Source organism: Pinus tabuliformis, chromosome 4_1 (genome assembly GCF_031772625.1).
Source record: "Pinus tabuliformis cultivar Carrire ecotype Pingquan chromosome 4_1, CPIR1, whole genome shotgun sequence".
In the NCBI taxonomy this organism is placed as follows: Eukaryota; Viridiplantae; Streptophyta; class Pinopsida; order Pinales; family Pinaceae; genus Pinus; species Pinus tabuliformis.
The window spans coordinates 712,441,784-712,450,057 of NC_142303.1; the positions used below are offsets into that span (position 1 = coordinate 712,441,784).

The window sequence follows — 8,274 nt, forward strand, 5'->3', positions numbered from 1 at the left end:
GCTCACCCTCATCCATATGATGGATGAGCGATAAATCCCTCACCCTGCCTTCCTTGATGCTTATTGGGTGGGGGGCGTTGGTCGAGCGTGCTCCGCATCCTCTCCTCTCCCTATGGTCGAGTACCTAAAGGTGATGGCGGCCTTAACAGTCGAGCCTGCTTACGCATCCTTATCAGTCGAGCCCCCTGTCGGGTCCTTGCACTAGGAAGCGCAAGCCCCTCCGGGTTCAATTTACTTATTTGGTGGCCCCTCTCAAATAAGTAACTAAAGAGCAACTAAAGTTTCAATTTACTTATTGGGCTCTCAAATAAGTCAAAAAAAGGGCCCCTCACCATCGGAATAGTGAGTGACCCCTCACCATATGAATAGTGAGTGACTCCGTCCCTATGAAGAAGTAAGGGCCCTCCGGTCCTCTCCCGGTGGTCGAGCAACTAAAGTTTCAATTTACTTATTGGGCTCTCAAATAAGTCAAAAAAAGGGCCCCTCACCATCGGAATAGTGAGTGACCCCTCACCATCGGAATAGTGAGTGGCTCCGCCCCTATGAAGAAGTAAGGGCCCTCCGGTCCTCTCCCGGTGGTCGAGCAACTAAAGTTCCTTGCTTTCCTAGCGTCAAGCAAGCCCCTATCGGTCCTTGCCCGGTGCGAGACAAGTAAGAAATTCCTTGCTTTCCTAACGTCAAGCAAGCCCCTACCGGTCCTTGCCCGGTGCGGGACAAGTAAGAAATTCCTTGCTTTCCTAACGTCAAGCAAGCCCCTACCGGTCCTTGCCCGGTGCGGGACAAGTAAGAAATTCCTTGCTTTCCTAACGTCAAGCAAGCCCCTACCGGTCCTTGCTTTCCTAACGTCAAGCAAGCAATAAATTGATTTGACTTATTGGGTGGGGGGGCGTGGGTCGAGTCATGCTTACGCATCCTCTCCTTATCAGTCGAGCCCCTGCCGGTCCTTGCTTTCCTAACGTCAAGCAAGCAATAAATTCCTCTCCTTATCAGTCGAGCCCCCTGTCGGGTCCTTGCACTAGGAAGCGCAAGCCCCTCCGGGTCCTTGCTTTCCTAGCGTCAAGCAAGCCCCTCCGGGTCCTTGCTTTCCTAGCGTCAAGCAAGCCCCTCCGGGTCCTTGCTTTCCTAGCGTCAAGCAAGCCCCTACCGGTCCTTGCCCGATGCGGACAAGCGGGTAAACCTCCTTGACCCCCCTATTTCTGGTCCTCATCCCGATCGGTTATGGAATTGATTCTTTCATCAATGATTTGATCAAATCATTTCTAAAATAAGAAGAACGAGATGAAACGGATAGAAAACGCCTCGAGCAAACAATGCCCCACCCCTTTCGCGCTCTTCCGTTGAAGCGGACCCTGAATAGGAAGCATGACCAAAGAATGGCTTCCAATGCCAGTCTCTTTCGAGCTACCAAAAATTGGTTGGTATTGGGAGAGGCAGGATTCGAACCTACGTAGAAAACCTCCAACAGATTTACAGTCTGTCGCTTTAAACCACTCGGCCACTCTCCCCTTCCCGCCCCCCCTAAATCTGTTCCTGAAGAAGAATCAATAAGGTTTTATAATATTGAATTTAAGCAACTAATTGTTATTAACTTGGGAATTGCAACAGTTCATATTAGATTTCTTTGGTCGAGCGACTTCGTTCCTCTCCTGTTAGTCGAGTCACTTAACGTACCTCTCCCTTATGGTCTTTAGGCCTTACGGCACCTTCGGGTCAATCCTTCGACAATGGATATATTATATATGTCATTATGGTCTTTTGATAGCAGGGTGGGCTGTTTCGATCGGTGCCAAGGTCGAGGAGGTCGAGATCAGAGATCAGTGCGACGGTCAACTGCGATGGCATTTAGTAGGGGATTTGAGCTTTTCTCCTAATACAACTGCGATGGAAGGAGGGTGGGTCGATGTCAGTAAGTAAGTATTCGTATGTCATACAGGTGTACAAGATATGCCCGATTAGTTTCTTATGGGAGATTTGGTGAACAGAATTCACTGATTCAACGTGAAGTTAAGATCCTATAGTTTCATATAATATGATTGGCCTAAAGCGGGCTAGTTACTTGCTGGCTCTGGCTACTGGGCTAGCTGTTGGCTGTGGTGATGTTGCTGGCTGTGCTGCTGGCTCTATAGGTGGGTGGTAATGTCTACTCTGATAACTTACCTACTAGGATGGGTAAATTCACTCTATAAACCTGGCGAATGGGGAGGGTCAATTCTCACCTTAAAAGGCGGCCTATCGAGCCAAAGAAGAGACTGGATCAACTGGCTCGGGCCAAGGATTTCTAAGGACGGGGAGCCTACCAAACTGGGAAATTCAAGAGCGCAAAGATGGCGTTGCCCATCTAAACATACCAGCAATAAAGACCAGCCGTACCCCGCCTTGAGATATGGGAAATTACCTACAGAAAGGTGGCGTATGGGGTGGTAAATCTCAATCTATGAGCCTGGCATTTTGCGGTGGGAAATGAAGTAATGAGAAGGTGGCGTTTACCATCCAACCATACCAACTAGCAAGGTCGGATGTTCGATGCTCCCGACCTATCTGTATCTGTGTGAAACATTTTCAAAGACCATTCGTCAAAAAGAGAAATGCAATTTCAAATGTAAGTTGGGCATCCATCCGATATAGAGTGAGATAGAGTTCATTCATTCAAGTGATAGGCTTAAGGTCCCCATCCAAGTAGTTATAGGTGGGTTCAGGTCCAAAGTAGGTCGGAAATATATGGCTTGAGGGTAGGCAATGGGGATCAAAAAGCCAATGAAAATGAGCCAATTTCTTATAGTTTCATAGTCAAAGGGAAGGATAGGACCGGATCAATGTAGGAATTAATGGGTAAAACTCAGGGCGTTTCTTCCCCGCTACTTCTTTGCTTCTCCTGCTTTTTTAGTTGCTTATCCAGTAGCAAGGGCAAAACCAATATATAGAACACCGGCAGGCCACCCTTTCACTAGTTATCCCCTTAACTACCCAAGCTATACCCAATGGCAAGAAGAATTAATCCGCCCAACCCCTTGCTGCTATCTATTGAGTCCATTTTATACGTGTAAACATTGCGCGAAATTATATAGAAGCTGATCCATCTGCTCATCCGACGCTTCAAGATAGAGAAAGGATAAGCACTCAATCGAGGAGAGACCATGGGGAATGGAGTAATCCCAGGTAGAGATTGTAGATAGCACCCATCATACATAATTAGGCAGTTTACCCAATATTTATCCTCTGTAGAATAAAAGAGTATAAGGAGTAAGAAGGGAAGGATAGGGAGGAAAGAAGTAGTCCCAGCAGCAGTGAAAGTAGAACAAGCAGTAGGGGGGGCGAGGAGCAAACAAGCTGTTCTAAAGGCCATTGGGAGGGCGAGTCATATCATAACTGGCTGGAAGAAGTTCACAATTCAATCTCTCAAAATCTAATAATAACATATATAATATATGCCATGACTGGAAGAAATGCATAATGACATATATAATGAATGAAATGAACAGATCCCCGATGCCAGGACACTAGCGTTATAGTTTCCAATCCGAACCACGGCGCACGCGATAGTACAAAGCTGTATGGTTAGGCAGACACCCCGAACAATGGGGCGTCTGCCTAACCACCGGCTTTGTCCTGCCAAGCTTCTCTTCTGGACACCGTGGTTGGAAAAGGTATCCTAGAAGAATCTTAATGCTCTCAGGCTATCTACATTACACTTACATACATTTAGTAGTTATCTAACTACTCTATGCATACAAGAAAAGAAATGATCCTACCTAAGTTATGGAAACTCACTTGGCTCATGTTACAGCACTGAGGCTATTATGGGTTATAAATTGAAATGATAGAATGAATTTAGGGCAAGCACAACACTAGGCCAGGACGGGCATAAAACTTCATTAATCAAATCATGAAATGTTAGAATGATGTTTTGTTGTCATTTAAGCTAGCGGGTTGTGCACAGTGCCTACTGTTCAGTCAAGGTGGCAGAGGCTTAGTCTTGTTGGGCTGAGCCAGGTGTTATCATGGAAGATGCACAAAGCCCTTATGAGCATGAAGCAGACATCATAGGTGAGGACCTGAATGGGATCAATTCAGAAACTGAGTCCAATGGACAAACAAATAAAAAGACCTCTCCCAATATTGCAGAAACCATGAGGAGCTTGACAGTAGAACTTCAAAGCTGCAGAGCAGATAATGAAATGTTGATAAAATCTAAGGAAGAACAGAACCAGTTGAAGGCTTCCATGCTGCAAAGTTTGATAGACATACAAAGACAAATGCATTATGGACAGAATTCAAACAATCATGCTAGTAGGACCAGGGATAGCTCCAGGAGTCATACTCGCAAGGGGTCCCACAGTACCAAAAGAAGGACCTCCGGTGATGATACATCTACACCATCAGCATTCTTGAACAGTGAATCATCTACCTCTGGAGATTCATTGAGCAGTTCGAGATCTTCTTATCATAGGTAGAAAAATCATAGGTAGAAAAAGAGAAAGAGGCCTTATAGAGATAACTTTCAGGGAGAATTCAGGAAAGTCAAACCACCTACTTTTGACAGTGAGGTCAAATCCGGGTAGGAAGCTGAGGCTTGGCTTCTTGGGATAAGGAAGTATTTCCAGGTTCATGATTACTATGGAAACATGAAGGCCAAAATCACCATATTCAATTTGAATGGCAGAGCCTCACTTTGGTGGGAACACCTCGAACAGAGAAATCAAATCAGCGAAAGAAAGATCGTCTGGAAGCGGTTCAAGAAGCACTTTCAGTAGAAGTACCTCTGTGGCAGATACTATGATTGTCAAGTTAAAGAATTCCATGAGTGAAAGCTGGAATAGATGACCATGGATGAATATGTGAATAAGCTATTGGAGCTACTGAGATATGTCAAGTACATCAGAGATGATAAGGTCAAAATCCATCATTTATGAAGTGGATTACCTAAATACTATAGAGACAAAATTGAGTTTGATGAACCTCGAACTTTGGATAAGGCCATAAGAAAAGCTAAGTATTGCTATGAGCAGAACAATAAAAAGCCCGAAGTCCACAAGGATTGGAAGGACAAGAAGAAGTCAAAATGTGACCAGAGAAAGAAAGGGTTCAAACCCCGCCTTATAAAAAGAAGCCAAATAGTTATAAACAGAATCAGCCAACACAAAGTGAGACCAAGCCAGCTGAAGAAAAGGGGAAAAGGACAATAGAGCCTATTCGATGCTGGGGATGTGGAGAATAACATTCACTCAGAAATTGTCCACATAAGAAGGTCCGGAGGTCTTGCTCTTCCGAGGGCAAGGAGAGAAACACCAAGAATGTTCACAACATTCGGGGGGCTACAACTGTTAACGATGTAGCAAAGACTATCCCTAGGATCTATGCTACCCTGGAAGACCACCAAGCAGATAATCAATCAACAGTACTGAAAGTTTCAGGTAAGATTGCTAAGCAATACCTTTCCATTCTAATAGATCCAGGATCTAGTCACAGTTATGTTACACCTAAAGTGGTTTCAAAATGTGCTCTTAAGAAGTGTAAGCATAGCAAGTCATGGCTAGTTCAATTAGCCATTGGAACCAAGATAGAAGTTAGTGAAATGGTGGAGAGATGTCCACTAGAGCTGAATGGAATATTCATACGAGCAAACTTGAATATTTTGCCACTTGGTTCTTATGATGTCCTCATTGGTATAGACTAGTTGGAAGCACATCGAGTTCAACTTGATTGCCACAATAATACTTTTGATTGCATTGATGAAGTAGGTTATCCCAGGGCTAAAGGAGATGTTCTAAGTTCCCTTTATTAGGAAGACCACAACATGGTTGATTAGGTTATCCTTATCTATTCTATCTTATTTATAAAGAGTCTTTCCTTCCTCTTGGATCAAACTTCCCCTGGTCCCTGTGATAGCAAGGTACTTAGAAGAGGTATTGAGCATTCGAGCAGAGATCACCAAGAGGAACCCTAAGCTGTAATTGAACAAGATCAACACCTATTTTCTGGAAAGAAAGCTGAGAAAGCAAGTAAATAGAAGGATACCTTACAATATCGTATGGAATACGAATTAATATACCTCAATCTCAACCAGAGAGACCGACCGGTGAAACCCCGGCTCTTTCCTTCCATCCCCCATCCATCTCCTGCTCTGAAGGGAAGGTAAGTGAATCAGTTGGTGCTCTAGGTATTAAGTCATTATCAGAGGAGGTCCAACCCATTGTTCTTCTGCTCTCAACCTTTGGGTTGCCTTCGGCCAACCTTTGGGCTGCCTTTGGGCCACACCAACCTTTGGGCAACATTCGGCCTTTGGGGCTGTCTTTGGGCCACACCAACCTTTGGACTGCCTTCAGCCAACCTTGATGGTGCCCCATCACCCCACCTTCCAACCAAACATCCCTCAGAGCACCTCCATCACTCACAGTACCTCCAGCTGTTTAGTCAATACAAATCCCGGACATTCAAATTTGATCTCCTGAAACTCCCAGGGTCCTGACGACCATAAGGGCATAGCGCTTAGCTGAGCGCCGTACCTCTAAGGCAGGCATTCTTTCTTTCCCAACTTACTGAAAAAAACCAGAGGTCAGTTGGTTGTAAATCCATGCAACGTATATAATATATCGAAGAAATTCTCCTCCTAGCATCCCACTGAAATTTCATGCAATTTTCATGCAATTTTCATGCAAATTTGAAACCACTGCAACATATATAAGAGATTGAAGGTCCCGGAGGGGCTTGCGCTTCCTAGTGCAAGGACCCGACAGGGGGCTCGACTGATAAGGAGAGGGAGAGGAGAGGAGAGGTGGATTTTAGCAAAGATAACAGTACAGTTTGGGGTGTGTGTTTGTATTGTGATTAAACCCCCGATATCTTTGTAAATACAAGTATCTCTATCTCTTAATATAATCCCCCTTTTCAAATCGTTCACAGGCCTCCTATCTTCAATCAATCATCCTTCGAGGAATAACCTGTCCTGCTAGGCAACAAAGTAACTGGCTGTAATAAGTCGAGGTACTATAGCTAGGGTAGGGGTATTTGGCTATCGTTCGTTGGCGTTGGCCCCCGCTGGTAGCAGTGAAGATAGCATATAGGGTAGCCCCCCTGCCCTAGGGTGTGGAAGCAATTATTTATTCAAATATTACTGGAAATTGATCGTTAAGAACCTGGAAAAAATGCGTGTAATATTGAACTAACGAAGCGGGCCTTTTACTTGTTCATTTTATATTTGTGAACATGGCATTGAATTTGTTCAAAGGACTTAAAGAACCTAGCATCATACTGGTAATTTATACTTCAAGAGCCTGGCACTGTATCTGGTAAATTGAATGTTTCAAGCTGGATTTCTCCAATTATATTATATGAATCTTCATATGGAAAGTCATTTATCCAGCAATAACCTGGCCATTTTGACAGGAGAGCCAGAGAGAAAATATCCGCTTAGTCCTTCACAGGCGACATAAAGTTACTTTGCCCAAGGATAAATAAGGTGTCTTCGTATAAATAGATAGAAAGTTTGTTTCTGGGCAGGCGAGAGAGAAAGCCATTTGCAAGAGGGAAAGTTAGAGAAAGCACCTATCTTATGTAGGATATCTGCTATTGGGTCTCCATCTTTCTATCTAACGGGCTCTTTGTCTCGCTCTGTTGCTTGCTTTGTGGCACCAGCAGGAGAGGTAAAAGCACCGGAGGTAGAGGCACTAGTTGAACCCCCAGTAGTTAAATATTGAGATCAAGATCCACCAGTAGCATTACTAATTGAAGAATCGGCCAAGGTGGGCAGTGGTTCCCGCAGTTCCTGTAGTTCCACCCATTGATGAAGAAGCAGTTCGATAGCCCCGTTCATATCATGTTCCAGCGGTTGACCAGGTTGTTCATAAGGGCGAACCTTAACCAATTGCATGCAGAGTGCCTAGTAGCGGATTGAGTTCAAGTCCCGTATCAAGTATTACATCTAAAGTATTAGAATATATGAATACACCTAATTCACCAGTAGCAGGAAAGGAAGCAGCTGTTTACCTATTTCGCATTAAAGTTGAACCACAGCCAGTGACAGATTCCGAAATAGAACTCCGTTGATCCCGCATATCGTCCAGCAGTAGTGGGAGTATCCGAGCAAGCAGTTTCCCATCGTAAAAGGCAGGGGCTGGGGCATAGACAGTTTCATCTCCCCAGCCAACACACGAGCATATTGGGCGACCAAGCAAGTATATAAGAGCTTATCGGGGGTTTGGGGTTCTCCCCGAGCAGTCTATACTAGAAAGCTTGTGGCCATATTGTTGCCAATGGAACCGTCTATTAGCGATGTAG

At 44.6% G+C, this 8,274-nt stretch overlaps 1 non-coding gene across 1 annotated transcript; it reads right to left on the reverse strand.

Moving 5' to 3' along the window:
• Positions 1-1,422: 1,422 nt before the first annotated feature.
• TRNAY-GUA (transfer RNA tyrosine (anticodon GUA)) lies at positions 1,423-1,505 on the reverse strand. The gene has a single exon. It is a non-coding gene; the product is annotated as a tRNA-Tyr (tRNA).
• Positions 1,506-8,274: the final 6,769 nt, after the last annotated feature.